Source organism: Drosophila rhopaloa, unplaced genomic scaffold (assembly GCF_018152115.1).
Source record: "Drosophila rhopaloa isolate 14029-0021.01 unplaced genomic scaffold, ASM1815211v1 contig_155, whole genome shotgun sequence".
Classification (NCBI taxonomy): Eukaryota; Metazoa; Arthropoda; class Insecta; order Diptera; family Drosophilidae; genus Drosophila; species Drosophila rhopaloa.
In genome coordinates, this window is record NW_025335034.1 from 13,459,239 (window position 1) to 13,480,991 (window position 21,753).

Genomic DNA, 21,753 nt, shown 5'->3' on the forward strand with positions numbered 1-21,753 from the left:
GCACCCTCTAAGTTGCCTAGGTGCTACCCTTGTCTCGTATGAATTTATTCTTCGAGACGCCGAGTTGGAAGTGGATGCCCTGGGCTGAGTCTGACTAGAACCTGATGGTCGTACATCATCTATGGCTTCTAGTGTCCTGTGACGCTCCGTTAGGAAAACGTTCAGCTCGTGCCACGTAGGGATCTCGGCTTTGTTATGGAGGGACTGCTCCCATAGGGAAAGCGTAAGCTTTGGGAGTTTGGACGAGCACATATATACCAAGAGGCAATCCCAAGTTTCGACCTGAATACCGGACATTTCTAGTGCAGTAAGGCAACCCTGGATGGTACTTTGAAGTTCTTTCAAGGCTGACCCAGACTCCTGTGTGACGGACGGTACATTGAAAAGTATCTTTAATTGACTGTTTACTAACAATCGCTTGTTTTCGAAACGCTCAGTGAGGTTATCCCACGCTGATCGAAAGCCATCATTAGTAAGGGGTGAATTTGAAACTATATTGTGAGCGTCGCCACTCGTTTTGGCATTAAGGTGAAATAATTTTTCGACAGGAGTGAGTCTGGGATTGTTGATATAAATTGCCGTGAATAGATCCCTAAAGGTTGGCCAACGAAGATAGTCGCCGGTAAAAACTTCGGTATCGCACGGCGGAAGCCGGCAGCCTGACGGAATGTATGTCTGAGAAGGATCAGCTGGCGTTGGGGAAGGTTGCGGAAGTTGCGGAGTTTGCGCTATCATGTCTGCTATCTGGGCACCGCACCTTTCGTACGCGCTGTAGCAATACCCGTACTTAGCCTTGAGGACTGGCAAGCTGTCAGCTGCACCTTCTCCGGCTGCTACAAGGCATGCGGTACAGGCATCGTATTCTTTTTTGATGCGGATCCATACCTCTCGGATTTCGTCTCGGCGAATATTGAGGACGGATAACGTAGGAGGGACCGCCGAGGGAATATTTATCCGCGATTCCAATTCGGACAGTCGATCCGAGACTTCAATAAATTGGCTCATAGCGAGGTCGGCAGCCGTTGCAACCATTTTTGTGCTGGCTCGCGTGGTTCTTTCGATGGAAGAAGGAGCCTTTTTGGGAGGTGACGTCTTGACCTTTTTAGGTGTGGGCGTCCTTACCGTGATTTTTGGTATTTTCGGTGATGGAACAGGGGATAGTTTGTTGGAACTTTCCCCGGACATACCAAACTAGGATGCTGTTAGGATGGAATGTGCGCGCTGATATTTCGGACAAAAATCAGAGAAACAATTACGGACCCACTTATGGACCGGTGGAAATAGGATATCGACTAGCTCAAAAAATAGTCGATATGCGTGGCTGAATTATTGTTGAAATATTCGCCAGGCTTTTGGTGGAACGATGGAGCAAGAATGGAAAAAAATACAAAAAAAATACCACAAAATAAAAATACTGAAAAAAATACTGGATTGGATGAGGTATTTGTCGTTTAGTATTTTATAGTGGGTGGTTGGCCGAATTAGGATGGGATTGGATGTCCCCGGCAGTGTTTGGAGTTTATTGGTTTTGTTTTTCTTTATTTTAAAAAAATATTCGGAGACAAAAAACACAAAAATAATACCTTTCAGTGGTATGCGGGTGGTATTTTTTTCGAATTTTTCTTTTTTATCCCCAAAAGAAAAAATTGAGTATCGATGTATCTGCAGACTTACCAAGCTCAATAAATAAGAAGACAAAATACTGGAAAGGGCGTGTTTTTTTTTTTGAAAAAAAATGTGAAACCGAAGAAACAAATTAATAAATCAATAAATTAATAAATTAATTCCACTAGTTCCGCGATGGCGACAGTATTTTATATTTTATTGGAGTGGAACTTGGTGTTTATTAATTTTGTTGGAATTTATTTATGGGATGATTGAAAAAACCACTGCCCGAACTTTTGCGGGCTGTGTATTGGTGACGCGGGAATGCGCGGGATTATCGAGCTTTTTGCGGTACTGCAATTTGCGTGTATGTGTAGATGTATGGAATGATAGTGCCCAAAATATGTAACTAAGAAAAACACACTGAGACACAAAAGTTATTTCACGTCGGCTTTAGGAATTTATTTAATATATATTTATTGGATGGCCGACGGAAATACTTGAGCTTTCGGAATTGGGGTGTAGTTATGTAGAAAAATATGTATAAATGTATGTATGTATATATATATGAAATATGTAATATATGTAATATGGATGTAATATATGTAATATGGATGTAATATATGTAATCAATATGGCGGAAAATTTTATTGTAAATTTTGCCGGCGGGTATGTGTTGTAAATTTTCGATTTATTGTGGACTGTATTTGGATTTTTAAAAATAAAAAGCAAATATTGTCACAGCGGATGTACAATAAAAAATTAATATCAAAAATATTTGTGGGCCGAAATTGGCGGAACACTTAATTTTTGTTTCACTTTTTTTGTGGAGAATTAATTGGAACTCAATTTTGAAATTAATTTATTTTTCACTGTTCACTGAATTTTTTTTGAAATTAATTTATTTTTCACTGTACGCTTGACTTTTTATTTGCACACTTTAATTTGGATTTATATTTTTTTTTTTTATTTTTCTTCGATTTGATGGTGGATGTATATTTAGTGGATGTACGGCCAAATGCGAATATGAATTTTGTACATCAATATGCACACGAAAAGGAATTAGAAAATAGGCAATATGGCCGCACGTTAAAAGAGAACGAAGAAATAAAAGACGGAATTGGAATTGTAATTTACTAACTGCCGTCGTCGGATTAAATCGGACTTGGATTTTAGACAAATCGTACAGAAAGTCAAACGAATTATGTTCTTCGAATGGCTGACTGTCGACCGGCAGTTAATAAAAAAATTAATGAATTGGCACTTATCTGGCTCGAATGGACCAAAAAATGAAGAGTTGGGGCGTCGGGGATGTCGTCGCTTGGGGGCAGCTTCGTCGGTGGTTGCGTGGTGTTGAACGTAGCCGGGTGGCAAGCTGTGGAATAGATGATGAAGAGCAAACACTCGACGATCGCGGTGCGCAAAGGAACAAAAAAACTCGGTGAACTTTTCGGGTTATAGCGCGGACCGGCCGGGCGATGTATTTCACTAGTGGTACAATGAAAGACTAACTTAAACCTAATTGAACGCTGCGTTTCAAAGCGCAGTGGAGAGATTCCGGGAGCGGGAAGGCGGGAGAGCCTGGAATCGCAAGCGTCCAGTGCGGGAGAGCGGGAGAGCGGGAGAGCCTGGCCAGTGCGGGCGAGTGGGCATTCGCTACGAGGGAAGCGCGGGCAGTTTAAACGAGGGGAGAGCGGCGTAAACAATATATATATAAATCCTTGTTCGAGCCAAAGCGGCGCTTCCAGTTTCGGGTGAACCGGAACCCTGGAGTCCTAACAGTCGAGAGAACAGTTTTTTCCAGATCTTCGCATCTCGTTCTCTCGCACTGTTAAGTGTCTCCACTCCGCTCTCCAAGCGACTTCTTGAAACATACACCCCGTAGCTTTAAGTTAGTTCTAATCTACCAGTGTACGAAGAAAGAAGTGAAGTTGAACTTGTTTTGAAATAAATTCTACGTAAGGTGAAAAAATAACTAATTTTCCTGAACAATACAAATCACCCCATTGGAGAGCCGCCCCTCGCCATTTCATGATCCATCGACCGGATAATTCCAGAAGAGGAGAAGAAGTTCCAAGCACCAGCGTTCAACCGGCGGATTTTCCCAAATTTCTCTTCCATCATTCAAGATAAGTACGACCGTTCTTATTTATACTCATTTCTGCCGACCAGCCAGATATTTCCAATTTTTTTAATCCAATTTCTTATATCTGTCTGATCGGCCATTCCATTGTGCATACGATCGCCATATTCCGGCTTCTTTTTCGTTTTGCTATTTCCATCTTCATACGGTCGCCATTTTCCGGCTTCTTTCTTCATATTTTCCCATTTCCATATTCTTGTTCATACGGACATATACATACATACACGTACCTCCATTCGCGGTACACCCTACAAAAATTTCTACAGCAACATTTACCATACAGTCCACATTAACTCCAATTTCCAAATTTATCACAAATTATAATTTTAAATTACAATTTATACACATACATCATTGAGTTCCCACAAACACACATATCCATACGCCCATACATACACACATATAACTTTAATGCATGCTTATTAATGTAAGTACATATCTACATATCCATTTCAACATATGCACATAAGGGGAAAAGTCGTAGCGTAACATACGTTCTTTCGCGGTACACCCTACAAACATTTCGAAGTCGACATTTACAATACAGTTCACATAATTTATAATTTCCAAATATAAGAAGTACTATATACACACATATAATCCTGATGCATGCTGATTAAGATACATATATTAATATATGCATAATTATATATTATACATATTACCAAAAATAACTCGATTCCACCGAACCCATTACCACGACACGACTTTCCAGAATTTGCATGATATTTATTTCAGCAGCGCTAATTCGCACACACCGTCGGCTCACATCCATTAAATAAAAATAAATAAATACATTTTTTTTGTGCAAGCCGTGACGGTGCGCAATATATATATTTTTCCAATTCCTACAGCTCATTTTTGCAGCACAGCATCCAACTGCAAATATCTTGTAGAATATTATTTCCAAATCATCGTTATTTTCCTCGAAAACTTTCGAAAACTTTGAAATTTATACTAGTGGTCCGTTTCCACATATTCCAAAAATAGACCGGAGTCGCAACGCTAATAGCAAACACAAGCGGACCGCTTGCAATCTATACCAAGGATACTTACCACTGCGATATATTAATTTTTTTTTTTTTAAACAAAATTAAATTAATTCTATACGATTTTTGTCGCGTCGCTCCACCATACATTGACATTGTTGACATTCCGCTATTAGGTTTTTCGAAATTTTTGGGCCGCACCTGTATCTTCCGGAAGTTATCGATTTCGTCGTCCCTTTTCTTTTTGAATCCAACCCGGTGATCCGCAACAGCGTGACCACATTCCAGGACAGACTTTTCCGGGCGGGTCTAATTTTTACAAAACCAGATAGGTTTGCCCAGTTAATCTGATTTATAGAATGCCAGGAGACATAACGAAGTTATCAGTTCCATCTGCAAATAAAACGCGATCGCTATCCGCATCTTCTCGCGCGCGCACCTCAAGCCCACTAGCCCCAAAATCAGTAACGAAGGCAAAGACCGAAACTTCATTAGCCACCCAAGAAGGCGACAAGAAGTTGTCTATTCCTACGAGAAATCAGAAACGATTGTCTCTGAGTCCGCTCACGCCTAAAGTTAGGTCACAAATCCAGACCAAGTCCATAAAGTCGCTACCAACTCGTTCTCAGGCAAAAATGAGCAACAAAATTGCAATTGCAGCCCTCGCGCGGTTCATCACGGTGTCCGACCGTATGAGCCATTTTAGAGCGACGATTGAAACTCCAGGGCCGTCACCTCCGTCTGTCCACACCTGCAAAATCCGTAAGGAGCAAGTCCGCTCGCTATGGGACAAAGCCGAAAAAGAATTCGAAGCGTGTTTAGACACGATCTCCAGTATTACGACTGAAGGGGCGGAGATTTCGGCAACTCTGCACCGCAAATACGAATACTGCTATTCGGTGTACGAAGAGCTGGCGGTTCAGCTCAGCGAGCTAATTGACCGAGCCAGTTCACAGCAACCGATGTCGAGCACCGACAATCAGTCCGAGTACATTCCGTCCGGGTGCCGGTTGCCTCCATGTGATACAGAGGTATTCGAGGGAGACTATCTCAAATGGCCAACGTTCAGAGACCTTTTCACTGCCGTCTACGTCAACAACACACGGTTGACGCCGGTCGAGAAGTTATTCCATCTCAACGCGAAGACGAGCAGTGAGGCAAAGGCAATTGTTGCCCAGTCCCCGCTCACTAATGATGGTTTCGCTTCCGCTTCGGCGCTTCGAGACCGTTTCGAAAACAAACGGCTTTTAGTGAACAGCTAGCTCAAGCTCCTATTTAACTTGAGTTCCGTTAATTCCGAAACTGGCCACTCCATAAAAGAGCTCCATAAAGGAGCTTCAGAGCACCATCCAAGGGTGCCTGATAGCACTAGCCCATTCCAAAATATCAACGGAAAATTGGGATTGCTTGCTGGTATACCTGTGCGCCAGTAAGTTGCCCAGGTTCACCCTGTCCCTGTGGGAACAATCCCTTACATCAAAGTCCGATATTCCTACATGGGATGAGATGAACGCGTTCCTTAGCGATAGGTATAGAACCTTAGAAGCCATTGAGGATATGAAGCAGAGTCTTGGTGGTCCGTCAACTTCCAAAGTTGAAACCAAAGAGCTGTGATTTGTGCTCTAAAGAGAGTCACCCAGTGCGGTTGTGCCCTCGCTTCATTCAGATGGCAATCGAGGCGCGGGAAAATTACATAAAAAAGAAGCAGTAATGTTTGAATTGCTTCGCGAGAGGCCATCAGCTCCGGGATTGTTCCAGTACGCACCGCTGTTTCGTGTGCCGAGGGAGACATCACACGCTTTTGCATCGAGGCACCCCTTTTTCCAACAATCCAAGTCCCTCGGGGAATGCGAGACCTAGAGCTTATCCTCCGGCTGGCCTATCTGCCACCTCGGTACCCACTTCCGAGCACGCGCTCTGATTGACTCGGGATCGGAGGCGACGTTTATTACGGAGCGTCTTTTCAAGTTGGTCAATCTGCCATTCCGCCCCATTCAAGCTCAAGTGTCTGGTTTAAATCAGACAGTTTCTGCCCAGTCAACACGTCTTTGCCATTTCTCCATTCGATCTCCTACTAAGCCGGGCTTGCAGTTAGACACCGCAGCGTATGTTCTGCCAGAATTAGCAGGCAGATTACCCTCACATTCCATACCACAAGATGTCCTGAGAGATTGACCAAACCTTCAATGGGCAGATCCCACATTTCTCCAGAGTTCCCAGATAGACGTTCTTATCCTTCCATCCGTGCTGCTGAACGGCACAAAGACCAACATCTGCGGATCTCTTTTTGGGCAAGAGACCATCTTCGGGTGGGTGCTCACTGGTCCAGTCTCCATGTCCACAAGCAACCGATCTCAGCCTTTACGACTCAAGTTACGAAGCCAACTGAGGCGTCCTTAGACAAACTTCTTACGAAGTTTTGGGAGGTGGAAAATCTACCATCAAAAATGGTAAAAGAGTCCGATTCCCTCTGCGAAAGTAATTTTCTACGAACCACAACTAGAGTCGCGAGCGGGAAGTACGTAGTGACGTTACCGTTCTGCGACCCCGATCATTGTGGATCTGAGTTGGGAGACTCAAGGTCTATAGCACTTGCTCAGTTTCTGAGAAACGAGAATCGTTTACGAAGAGACACTCCATTAAATGAGCAGTACAACTCCGTGATCCAAGAATATTTGGATTTAGGCCATATGAGAGAGGTTTCGCCCACTCACAATTCTCCAAACTACTACCTCCACATGCGGTAATAAAATCCGAAAGCACCACCACGAAACTGCGGGTGGTATTCAACGCTTCCAGCCCTTCAGCAAATGGGACTAGCTTGAACGATGTGCTTCATGCCGGTCCAGTCCTCCAATCTGACTTAACGATCCAGATTTTAAAGTGGGGCTATTTCAAGTATGTCTTTAGTGCGGACATCACTAAAATGTATAGGCAGATCTGGGTCGCTCCAAAGCACACGCCCTTTCAAAGGATTCTATTCCGAAACAAGGAAGGTGACATTTGAGATTAAGAGCTGAAAACCGTAACATTTGGTGTCAATTGCGCGCCCTATCTCGCCATCCGAGTGCTGCAACAGCTGGCTGATGACGTAGATCAGCAGTTTCCGAAAGCCAGTCACATAATCCGCAACTTCATGTATGTTGATGATGTTTTAGTAGGATCGAATTCTCAACAAGAAGCTCAACTTACCATCCAGGAGTTAGTAACCGATTTGAATTCTGCCGGTTTTCCACTTAGAAAGTGGACTTCCAACCACAAGGGGGTTTTAAAGGACATTCCAAATGAGCATCTTCTCCATGCTGAGTTCCTGAATATTGATGCCGAAAGCACTGCCAAAACTCTCGGCGTTCGCTGGAAAGCAACCACCGACGAGTTCTACTTCGTGCCCCCAGAAATATCCGTCAAATCCTCCTATACAAAAAGAGAAGTTCTCTCCCAGATCGCAAAGCTATTCGATCCCGCTGGATGGCTTGCCCCGTTCTTCGTCCGGGCCAAAATTTTTATGCAGGAGATCTGGCTGCAAGAGTTAGGCTGGGATGACAACCTTCCCGCCGAAATGAGCCATAGATGGCAAATGTTCCTGCAAAGTTATTCCCATCTCGATGAAATCCGTATTCCGAGATGGGTCGGTTACCAGCCCCAGGTAAAAATCGAGATTCACGGTTTCTGTGACGTTTCCCAAAATGCCTATGGGGCTGCGCTGTATGTCAGGGTTGAAGTCGGTCAGCAGATATTGACTAATCTGCTTACGGCAAAGACCCGGGTGGCATCACCCTCTGGTGGCATGGGCCCCAATGGTTACAACTGCCCAAACTTCAATGGCCAGAAACTTCGGATCCACACCCAGTCACTGAGTTAGAGCAGCGCGCGGTGAAGGTTCACTTCGTAAAGCTCCCCGCTGATGATTTCCTTGAACGTTTCTCCAGACTAGACAAGGCATTACGAGTCCTAGCTTACGTCCAAAGGTTCCTAAATCTCTGTCGGAAGGCTCCGGTAAGTCCGGATAGGCAGCTCAGTAATCGGGAAATCCGGGAAGCTGAGAAAACCTACATAATACTTGCCCAGCGTGAAGAGTACGCACTCGAGCTTCGATTGTTGCGAAGTAAAAGTTCCATACCCGCATCAAGCCAAATTGCGAATTTATTTCCATTTATAGACCAACATGGCCTCTTAAGAGCATGTGGTCGATTAACTGCCTCCAAGGTCCTGCAGTATGACGAGCGCCATCCTGTTATACTCCCGTACAGCTGTCGGCTATCTCGTCTGCTTGTCCAATTCACGCACCAGATTACACTTCATGGCGGCAACCAATTGATAGTGCGCTTGGTGCGATCCAAATATTGGATTCCTAAAGTCAAGAATCTGGTAAAGGGAGAGGTGAATTCATGCAGGGTGTGCACCATTTATAAAAAAAGACTGCAAACCCAATTGATGGGCGATTTTCCGACTGATCGAGCCTCTTTTTCCAGGCAATTTACTTACACCGGCGTCGATTATGCCGGCCCCTTTTAAGTTAAAAACTACACAGGGAGAGCATGTCTCATCACTAATGGATATGTTTGTGTGTTTTTCTACGAAGGCCATCCATTTGGAACCCACCTCCGACCTTACAACTGAGAAGTTTCTAGCAGCGTTTGCACAACGGCAAAACCTTTGTTGGCGCCTCAAGTCTTCTTTCCCGTGACTTTACGCAAGCGCTAAAGGAGTATGATGCGTATAGCCATCAGGGAATCGTGTGGCGTTTCATACCCCCAGGAGCTCCTTATATGGGAGGCCTGTGGGAGGCAGCAGTAAAGAGTTTTAAAACTCTGTTTTACAAATCCACGTCCGCTCGCAAGTATACCTTCGAAGAGCTTTCCACGCTTCTTGCCAAGATTGAAGCCTGCCTTAATTCCAGACCGCTTTCTCCAATGTCAGAGGACCCGACAGACTTGCTGGCACTGACGCCAGGCCATTTTCTGATCGGGGGTCCGTTGCTTTCCACGGCGGAGCCTGAAATCAAAGGCGAAGCCAAGTCGATTATAAAGCGATGGCAACATTTTAAGGCCCAGCATCAACAATTTAGTTCACGATGGAAAGAAGAGTATCTAAAGGAACTCCACAAGCGCAACAAGTGGCTAAGGGCATCCAGAAATCTGCAAGTCGAGCCTGGCGGCTCGGCAGAATCGTAGCTGCTATCCCAGGAGCTGATACTAGAGTACGCGTCGTAGATATTCTTACTTCTCGTGGAACTATCCGACGTCCGGTCCACAAAGTAGTTCTCCTTCCTATGGAGGCTAAGGCAACCTCTAAATCTCCACAATAATGCCTTCTGTTCCCGCTGCCCACCCCGTAAACTTCACTAAAGCGACTCCTTTTCTGATTTGTTTGTTGTTTTGCTTTTTTTTTTTCCAAGTAAAGGTTCAGAATGGCTCCTCGTCCTCGCCCACGTACTTCCCAGACCCTTGTCAGCAGATGTTCTCGAGGTATAAAATCCTACCGCAGCCGAGTCTGCCAGGGTATACATCCGCTATGGAAATGCAACCGATTCCTGAGGCTCAGTTCAGAGAAGCGTCTCCGAGCAGTACTGGTGAACAAGTACTGCCACAATTGTTTGGCTCATCAGCACTCCGGAGGGAAATGTCGCAGTGGCGACGTTTGCAAAAAATGTGGACAGGAGCATCACACCTTGCTCCACATGCACGAGATGCCCGCGATAACTCGCCGATCGCCTTTCCAGCAACGTCGGCAGTCGCCTTCCCCGCAACGCCACCAGTCGCCGGCCCAGCAACGTCGCCATTCTCCGTCCCCGATTCGTCAGCAGTCACCGCAGCAGCAGGCATCCGCATCGCAGTATCGATCGTCTGCCCCACCGTCTATTGTGGCCCCATCCGTGACCTCGCTCCTGCAGCACCGGAGTATACATATTCTTCCGACGGCCATTGTGGTCATCGACACAGGGGCCAACAGCTATGAGACGGGCGCGCTCATCGACCCGTGTACCCCCGTGAGCAGTATCGATAGCTCGCTGGCAGAATCTTTTCGGCTGCCGACCACGCAAGTTGGAGACGAACGAGTGTGCTCAACGACCATCCGGTCGAGGTCGGGCGATTTTTACATGGATATGGTCCTGAAGATCGACAACAGCCTGCTAATCCGAACACCGATTCGTGCGCTGAGCGATGAGGTTCGGGCTAAATTCGATACCATCCGACTATCCGATGACCAGTTCCATCGTCCAGCCACCATCTCCCTGGTGTTGGGATCCGACGTGTACCCGAAAGTGATCCAACCCGGGTTTCTAAACCTTCAAGATGGGCTGCCCGTCGCTCAGAGCACGGCCTTTGGATGGATCGTGTCGGGAGCCTGCCGTCAGTCCTGATGTCCTGCTTCAAGGAACTCTCCCGCAGGTGGGGGGGGGAGAATGTTCGCGCCAAAGCGGCGCTTCCAGTTTCGGGTGAACCGGAACCCTGGAGTCCTAACAGTCGAGAGAACAGTTTTTTCCAGATCTTCGTATCTCGTTCTCTCGCACTGTTAAGTGTCTCCACTCCGCTCTCCAAGCGACTTCTTGAAACATACACCCCGTAGCTTTAAGTTAGTTCTAATCTACCAGTGTATGAAGAAAGAAGTGAAGTTGAACTTGTTCTGAAATAAATTTTACGTAAAGTGAAAAAATAACTAATTTTCCTGGACAATACAAATCACCCCATTGGAGAGCCGCCCCTCGCCATTTCGATGGAACTGGTCATCGGCTAGTCGGATGGTATCGAATTTAGCCCGAACCTCATCGCTCAGCGCACGAATCGGTGTTCGGATTCGCAGGCTGTTGTCGATCTTCAGGACCATATCCATGTTAAAATCGCCCGACCTCGACCGGATGGTCGTTGAGCACACTCGTTCGTCTCCAACTTGCGTGGTCGGCAGCCGAAAAGCTTCTGCCAGCGAGCTATCGATACTGCTCACGGGGGTACACGGGTCGATGAGCGCGCCCGTCTCATAGCTGTTGGCCCCTGTGTCGATGACCACAATGGCCGTCGGCAGAATATGTATACTCCGGTGCTGCAGGAGCGAGGTCAGGGATGGGGCCACAATAGACGGTGGGGCAGACGATCGATACTGCGATGCGGATGCCTGCTGCTGCGGTGACTGCTGACGAATCGGGGACGGAGAATGGCGACGTTGCTGGGCCGGCGACTGGTGGCGTTGCGGGGAAGGCGACTGCCGACGTTGCTGGAAAGGCGATCGGCGAGTTATCGCGGGCATCTCGTGCATGTGGAGCAAGGTGTGATGCTCCTGTCCACATTTTTTGCAAACGTCGCCACTGCGACATTTCCCTCCGGAGTGCTGATGAGCCAAACAATTGTGGCAGTACTTGTTCACCAGTACTGCTCGGAGACGCTTCTCTGAACTGAGCCTCAGGAACCGGTTGCATTTCCGTAGCGGATGTATACCCTGGCAGACTCGGCAGCGGTAGGATTTTATACCTCGAGAACATCTGCTGACAAGGGTCTGGGAAGTGCGTGGGCGAGGACGAGGAGCCATTCTGAACCTTTACTTGGAAGGGAAAGCAAAACAACAAACAAATCAGAAAGGAGTCGACTTGCAGATTTCTGGATGGCCTTAGCCACTTGTTGCGTTTGTGGAGTTCCGTTAGATACTCTTCTTTCCATCGTGAACTAAATTGTTGATGCTGGGCCTTGAGATGTTGCCATCGATTTATAATCGACTTGGCTTCGCCTTTGATTTCAGGCTCTGCCGTGGAAAGCAACGGACCCCCGATCAGAAAATGGCCTGGCGTCAGTGCCAGCATGTCTGTCGGGTCCTCTGACATTGGAGAAAGCGGTCTGGAATTAAGGCAGGCTTCAATCTTGGCAAGAAGCGTGGAAAGCTCTTCGAAGGTATACTTGCGAGCGGACGTGGATTTCTAAAACAGAGTTTTAAAACTCTTTACTCCTGCCTCCCACAGGCCTCCCATATGAGGAGCTCCTGGGTCCACACGAGTCCCTGATGGCTATACGCATCAGTCACCGACTCTTTTAGCGCTTGCGTAAAGTCACGGGAAAGAAGACTTGAGGCGCCAACAAAGGTTTTGCCGTTGTCGGAATGGACCCGCTGAGGACAACCTCGTCTAGCTACAAAACGTGCAAACGCTGCTAGAAACTTCTCAGTTGTAAGGTCGGAGGTGGGTTCCAAATGGATGGCCTTCGTAGAAAAACACACAAACATATCCCTTAGTGATGAGACATGCTCTCCCTGTGTAGTTTTTAACTTCAAAGGGGCCGGCATAATCGACGCCGGTGTAAGTAAATGGCCTGGAGATCAGTCGGAAAATCGCCCATCAATTGGGTTTGCAGTCTTTTTTTATAAATGGTGCACACATTGCATGAATTCACCACTCCCTTTACCAGATTCTTGACTTTATTTGGATCGCACCAAGCGCACTATCAATTGGTTGCCGCCATGAAGTGTCGTGATGTGCGTGAATTGGACAAGCAGACGAGATAGCCGACAGCTGTACGGGAGTATAACAGGATGGCGGTCGTCATACTGCAGGACCTTGGAGGCAGTTAAGCGACCACATACTCTTAAGAGGTCATGTTGGTCTATAAATGGAAATAAATTCGCAATTTGGCTTGATGCGGGTATGGAACTTTTACTTCGCAACAATCGAAGCTCGAGCGCGTACTCTTCACGCTGGGCAAGTATTATGTAGGTTTTCTCAGCTTCCCGGATTTCCCGATTACTGAGCTGCCTATCCGGACTTACCGGAGCCTTCCGACAGCGATTTAGGAACCTTTGGACGTAAGCTAGGACTCGTAATGCCTTGTGTAGTCTGGAGAAACGTTAAAGAAAATCATCAGCGGGGAGCTTTACGAAGTGAACCTTCACCGCGCGCTGCTCTAACTCAGTGACTGGGTGTGGATCCGAAGTTTCTGGCCATTGAAGTTTGGGCAGTTGTAACCATTGGGGCCCATGCCACCAGAGGGTGCTATCGCCCAACTCTTGCAGGGACACGCCGCGACTAGCTAGGTCGGCAGAATTGTGTTCTGATCGCACATGTGAGCAATTCTCAATCTTTGTAGCTTGAGCTATTTTGGTTGCGCGGTTGGCTACGAATGTGGTCCAGGAGCAGGCTGGTTTTTTTAACCATGCCAGGACAATGGTGGAAAATCTCAGAGCTGTCTGACAACATATTTGGAAGGATGGTGGATGCCATATCTGCCAGCAATAGGGCACCACATAGCTCGAGTCGGGGGAGGGATACGGTTATCACAGGGGCCACCCGGGTCTTTGCCGTAAGCAGATTAGTCAATATCTGCTGACCGACTTCAACCCTGACATACAGCGCAGCCCCATAGGCCTTTTGGGAAGCGTCACAGAAACCGTGAAGCTCAATTTTTACCTGGGGCTGGTAACCGACCCATCTCGGAATACGGATTTCATCGAGATCGGAATAACTTTGCAGGAACATTTGCCATCTATGGCTCATTTCGGCGGGAAGGTTGTCATCCCAGCCTAACTCTTGCAGCCAGATCTCCTGCATAAAAATTTTGGCCCGGACGATGAACGGGGCAAGCCATCCAGCGGGATCGAATAGCTTTGCGATCTGGGAGAGATCTTCTCTTTTTGTATAGGAGGATTTGACGGATATTTCTGGGGGCACGAAGTAGAACTCGTCGGTGGTTGCTCTCCAGCGAACGCCGAGAGTTTTGGCAGTGCTTTCGGCATCAATATTCAGGAACTCAGCATGGAGAAGATGCTCATTTGGAATGTCCTTTAAAACCCCCTTGTGGTTGGAAGTCCACTTTCTAAGCGGAAAACCGGCAGAATTCAAAGCGGTTACTAACTCCTGGATGGTAAGTTGAGCTTCTTGTTGAGAATTCGATCCTGCTAAAACGTCATCAACATACATGAAGTTGCGGATTATGTGACTGGCTTTCGGAAACTGCTGATCTACGTCATCAGCCAGCTGTTGCAGCACTCGGATGACGAGATAGGGCGCGCAATTGACACCGAATGTTATGGTTTTCAGCTCGTAATCTCGAATGTCATCTTCCTTGTTTCGGAATAGGATCCTTTGAAAGGGCGTGTGCTTTGGAGCGGCCCAGATCTGCCTATACATTTTAGTGATGTCCCCACTAAAGACATACTTGAAATAGCGCCACTTTAAAATCTGGATCGTTAAGTCAGATTGGAGGACTGGACCGGCAAGAAGCACATCGTTCAAGCTAGTCCCATTTGCTGAAGGGCTGGAAGCGTTGAATACCACCCGCAGTTTCGTGGTGGTGCTTTCGGGTTTTATTACCGCATGATGTGGGAGGTAGTAGCTTGGAGAATTGAGAGTGGGCGAAACCTCTCTCATATGGCCTAAGTCCAAATATTCTTGGATCACGGAGTTGTACTGCTCATTTAATGGAGTGTCTCTTCGTAAACGATTCTCGTTTCTCAGAAACTGAGCAAGTGCTATAGACCTTGAGTATCCCAACTCAGATCCACAATGATCGGGGTCGCAGAACGGTAACGTCACTACGTACTTCCCGCTCGCGACTCTAGTTGTGGTTCGTAGAAAATTACTTTCGCAGAGGGAATCGGACTCTTTTACCATTTTTGATGGTAGATTTTCCACCTCCCAAAACTTCGTAAGAAGTTTGTCTAAGGACGCCTCAGTTGGCTTCGTAACTTGAGTCGTAAAGGCTGAGATCGGTTGCTTGTGGACATGGAGACTGGACCAGTGAGCACCCACCCGAAGATGGACTCTTGCCCAAAAAGAGATCCGCAGATGTTGGTCTTTGTGCCGCTCAGCAGCACGGATGGAAGGATATCAGCTCCGATAAGAACGCCTGTCTGGGAACTCTGGAGAAATGTGGGATCTGCCCATTGAAGGTTTGGCCAATCTCTCAGGACATATTGTGGAATGGAATGTGAGGGTAATCTGCCTGCTAATTCTGGCAGAACATACGCTGCGGTGTCTAACTGCAGGCCCGGCTTAGTAGGAGACTGAATGGAGAAATGGCAAAGCCGTGTTGACTGGGCAGAAACTGTCTGATTTAAACCAGACACTTGAGCTTGAATGGGGCGGAACGGCACATTGACCAACTTGAAAAGACGCTCCGTAATAAACGTCGCCTCCGATCCCGAGTCAATCAGAGCGCGTGCTCGGAAGTGGGTACCGAGGTGGCAGATATCAATCATTGCCGTGCCCAAAAGAACTGCCTTTGAGCCGGAGGCAAAACAGACTTGTACATTTGAATGTTCATCTGGAATGTCTGAGCCTCCCGCCGGAGGATAGGCTCTAGGTCTCGCATTCCCAGAGGGACTTGGATTGTTGGAAAAAGGGGTGCCTCGATGCAAAAGCGTGTGATGTCTCCCTCGGCACACGAACAGCTGTGCGTACTGGAACAATCCCGGAGCTGATGGCCTCTCGCGAAGCAATTCAAACATAACTGCTTCTTTTTTATTTAATTTTCCCGCGCCTCGATTGCCATCTGAATGAAGCGAGGGCACAACCGCACTGGGTGACTCTCTTTAGAGCACAAATCACAGCTCTTTGGTTTGACACTCACTTTGGCTTCAAAGGAGTGAAGCTTTTTCGTAACCTGGGGATTTTTGGAAGGATACGGACCACCAAGACTCTGCTTCATATCCTCAATGGCTTCTAAGGTTCTATTCCTATCGCTAAGGAACGCGTTCATCTCATCCCATGTAGGAATATCGGACTTTGATGTAAGGGATTGTTCCCACAGGGACAGGGTCAACCTGGGCAACTTACTGGCGCACAGGTATACCAGCAAGCAATCCCAATTTTCCGTTGATATTTTGGAATGGGCTAATGCTGTCAGGCACCCTTGGATGGTGCTCTGAAGCTCCTTTATGGAGCTCTTTTATGGAGTGGCCAGTTTCGGAATTAACGGAACTCAAGTTAAATAGGAGCTTGAGCTAGCTGTTCACTAAAAGCCGTTTGTTTTCGAAACGGTCTCGAAGCGCCGAAGCGGAAGCGAAACCATCATTAGTGAGCAGGGACTGGGCAACAATTGCCTTTGCCTCACTGCTCGTCTTCGCGTTGAGATGGAATAACTTCTCGACCGGCGTCAACCGTGTGTTGTTGACGTAGACGGCAGTGAAAAGGTCTCTGAACGTTGGCCATTTGAGATAGTCTCCCCCGAATACCTCTGTATCACATGGAGGCAACCGGCACCCGGACGGAATGTACTCGGACTGATTGTCGGTGCTCGACATCGGTTGCTGTGAACTGGCTCGGTCAATTAGCTCGCTGAGCTGAACCGCCAGCTCTTCGTACACCGAATAGCAGTATTCGTATTTGCGGTGCAGAGTTGCCGAAATCTCCTCCGCCCCCTCAGTCGTAATACTGGAGATCGTGTCTAAACACGCTTCGAATTCTTTTTCGGCTTTGTCCCATAGCGAGCGGACTTGCTCCTTACGGATTTTGCAGGTGTGGACAGACGGAGGTGACGGCCCTGGAGTTTCAATCGTCGCTCTAAAATGGCTCATACGGTCGGACACCGTGATGAACCGCGCGAGGGCTGCAATTGCAATTTTGTTGCTCATTTTTGCCTGAGAACGAGTTGGTAGCGACTTTATGGACTTGGTCTGGATTTGTGATCTAACTTTAGGCATGAGCGGACTCAGAGACAATCATTTCTGATTTCTCGTGTAATAGACAACTTCTTGTCGCCTTCTTGGGTGGCTAATGAAGTTTCGCTCTTTGCCTTCGTTACTGATTTTGGGGCTAGTGGGCTTGATGTGCGCGCGCGAGAAGATGCGGATAGCGATCGCGTTTTATTTGCAGATGGAACTGATAACTTCATTATGTCTCCTGGCATTCCAGAAATCAGATTAACTGGGAAAACCAATCTGGTTTTGTAAAAATTAGACCCGCCCGGAAAAGTCTGTCCTGGAATGTGGTCACGCTGTTGCGGATCACCGGGTTGGATTCGAAAAGAAAAGGGACGACGAAATCGATAACTTCCGGAAGATACAGGTGCGGCCCAAAAATTTCGAAAAACCTAATAACGGAATGTCAACAATGTCAATGTATGGTGGAGCGACGCGACAAAAATCGTATAGAATTAATTTAATTTTGTTTAAAAAAAAAAAAATTAATATATCGCAGTGGTAAGTATCCTTGGTATAGATTGCAAGCTGTGTTTGCTATTAGCGTTGCGGCTCCAGTCCTCCATCCTGATGTATTTATGTTGAAATTCGGCTGATACTCAGTGATACTGTCAGTCACAACAGCTGTGAATGACGCACGATAGCCTGGATCCCGTGATTGCGCAAAAATATCCACTGATTTATCAGAGTTCATAGAGGACTCACCGATCCCAGAAATGCGAATGCCTATATTTCAAATTTAACTGGCTAGCTAGGCGGGTAGTTTTGAAGTTTAATTGAGAAGCAGAATCTAAGATTGCTCAACAGGGCATAAATGAACCAACCCTATTTTTTACATAGACAATAGCAGTTGGCAGCAACAAGTAATTTATTGGCACAGTATTTGAACCATTTGGTGGAGGGTGCGATACCTGACGATCAAGTTGTGAGCATGACAATGGTGCTGATGAAGTAGATGGTGATGACTGAGAGCTCGAGAGTGGGTCTGATGATGGAGGTGGTGCGGATGAGTCAGGGGTCATATGCAATAGTGGTGCTTCATGCGATAATATCTGCAATGAGTTGATTTACATTGCTGCAAACAGTTCAGGCAAAGGTGCATTTTCTTGGCATCTCTAAATCGAAGATGCGGGCTTAAATTTAAAAATCGAGAGCACTATGGCAAATAAGGATCTCTCGCATCGCAAAATAGGCATATTGGATGATTTAAGTTAGTAGAAGACGCAATGAGTGCACTTGGGTTATATTTATGCACATTTTCTCCCACCTGATGGCCTGGTGTTTGCGTTACCAAGGCTTGATCCAAATTTTCCATCATCCTACACCTTCTCTCCAAAAACGACTCCATAGCAGTCCAGGAAGATAGCTCAGCGATTGGCGAATCCTCTTCCAATTTTCCCGAGTCCGTTGATCCAGCTTGTGAACGACGATATGAATCAGTAATCCATCCAAAATTTGCCGTGTTGTGGCCAGCGTATGGATTGCCCGAAGATATGCGTTCATAGAATCGCTGAGCTCACGAAGACCCTTGGCAGATCCCTTCTCGACACCTTTTAAAGCATATATTGCCTGAACGTGTGCCTGAAAATGTAAAACTTTGTTATCAAATCGATTTATGAGCAGATTCAAAGCCTTTTTATAATTGTGTGAGGAGCTGAAACTCAGCCTTCACAAAATGTACATATTTATATATATATATATATATCCTTATAGGTTAAGATTAGGATTAAAACTAGAGTAATAAGTTTGTAGACAATAAGGTAGTATAATAGTCAGCATAAAGTCCCATGAAGGACATTGTAAATATAAGCATAAGGGCTACACCACCAGATCGACATGTACACGGGCAGGCTAGCTAGCCCGCCGTTAGCGACAACACCGCCGTCAGCGACAACACCGCCCTCAGCGACAACACCACCGTCAACGACAACACCGCCTCACAGCGGCAGAGCCATCACCGGCAGAGCCAACATCGGCAGAGCCAACATCGGCAGAGCCAACATCGGCAGAGCCAACATCGGCAGAGCCAACATCGGCAGAGCCAACATCGGCAGAGCCAACATCGGCAGAGCCAATACCGACAGAGCCTCACAGCGGCAGAGCCATCACCGGCAGAGCCAACCTCGGCAGAGCCACACAGCGGCAGAGCAGCAGAGCCAATACGGGCAGAGCCACATAGCGGCAGCGCTATCATCGGCAGAGGCACACACCCGGCCGAGCGACGGACAGAACAAACGAATGCCAACCGAGCCGAACAGCCGAAGCCAGAAGCCGAGACGAAGCTCTCGTGCCGGCCGAAGGCGAGAACGCCGACGAGCAGCAAAGGGATCGGCAGCCGAGGACGGCTCACGAACGCCCCTCTGCTCGCCGATCGAAGAGTTGATTTTTGGCATCATTGGCGATCGGACGTGCGTCTCGGAGTGAAAGGCGATAACGAGGACACCACGTGCCCGGGACTTGGCGGAGCTTAGCCAAGCGGTACCACTACCGGCTGCCCAGGACAAGGAGACCCATGGGGCCCCGCCCTCATGGATAGGCGGGACTCCATGACGATGGAGGAACAGGAGGAGCTGGTGAGACGGTCCTCGGCCCGAACCCTACGGGGAGCAACTCTCGTGGCGGTGAGACAGATAGGAGCTAGAGCTAGAAACCTTTTATATTAAAAGGGAAATAAAATAATTAACGCAACATTTATTTCGGCGCTTTTCTGGCAAGGTTTCCTCCCTCTCCCTCCCCAAGTTCCTCACGTGGCTCGGCAGCCAAAGCGCGAGCGGCACCCGGGTTTTCGGGGTCGCAAACGCCGCGGCCGTGGAGGTCACCTTCCCTCCCCTATGTGGCTCGGCAGCCAAGGCAGAAGCGGCACCCTGGTTTTCGGGGCCGCAAAGACGCGAGATAGGAAAAAAAAGGAAAAGGCCCGGGGAAAAAAAAAATAATAAAAAAATTTTTTAAAAAAAAAAAAAAAAAAATATGTTTTAGGAGCGGCAGAGAGTCAAGATTTGATATTACAGGAAAAAGTCTATTATAGTCAGAACATAATACTCTGAAAGGCTCATGCAAGGCATAGTTAGATCTACAATGATTTAAAATTAGGGAAAAATAATTTCTAGTTAATCTACTTTGTTTACGCCGCTCTCCCTTTTTAACTTTTTTAACTGCCCGCGCTTCCCTCGTAGCGAATGCCCACTCGCCCGCACTGGATGCTCGCGACTCCAGGCTCTCCCGCTCTCCCGCACTGGACGCGTGCGATTCCAGGCTCTCCCGCCTTCCCGCTCCCGGAATCTCTCCACTGCGCTTTGAAACGCAGCGCTTAATTAGGTTTAAGTTAGTCTTTCATTGTCTCAATAGTGAAATACATCGCCCGGCCGGTCCGCGCTATAAAACGAAATCCACATCGAGTTTTTTTTTCTGCCTTTGCGCACCGCGATCGTCGAGTGTTTCTCTTCACCATCTATTCCACAGCTTGCCACCCGGCTACGTTCAACAGCCGCAACGCCCGACGAAGCTGCCCCCAAGCGACGATCATCCCCGACGCCCCATCTCTTCATTTTTTGGTCCATTCGAGCCAGATAAGTGCCAATTTATTAATTTTTTTATTAACTGCCGGTCGACAGTCAGCCATTCGAAGAACATAATTCGTTTGACTTTCTGTACGATTTGTCTAAAATCCAAGTCCGATTTAATCCGACGACGGCAGTTAGTAAATTACAACTCCAATTCCGTCTTTTATTTCTTCGTTCTCTTTTAACGTGCGGCCATATTGCCTATTTTCTAATTCCTTTTCGTGTGCATATTGATGTACAAAATTCATATTCGCATTTGGCCGTACATCCACTAAATATACATCCACCATCAAATCGAAGAAAATAAAAAAAATATAAATCCAAATTAAAGTGTGCAAATAAAAAGTCAAGCGTACAGTGAAAAATAAATTAATTTCAAAAAAATTCAGTGAACAGTGAAAAATAAATTAATTTCAAAATTGAGTTCCAATTAATTTTCCACAAAAAAGTGAAACAAAAATTAAGTGTTCCGCCAATTTCGGCCCACAAATATTTTTTGATATTAATTTTTTATTGTACATCCGCTGTGACAATATTTGCTTACATTATTAAAAATCCAAATATAGTCCACAATAAATCGAAAATTTACAACACATACCCGTCGGAAAAATTTACAATAAAATTTTCCGCCATATTGATTACATATATTACATCCATATTACATATATTACTCTATTACATATATTACATCCATATTACATATATTACATCCATATTACATATATTACATATTTCATATATATATACATACATACATTTATACATATTTTTCTACATAACTACACCCCAATTCCGAAAGCTCAAGTATTTCCGTCGGCCATCCAATAAATATATATTAAAT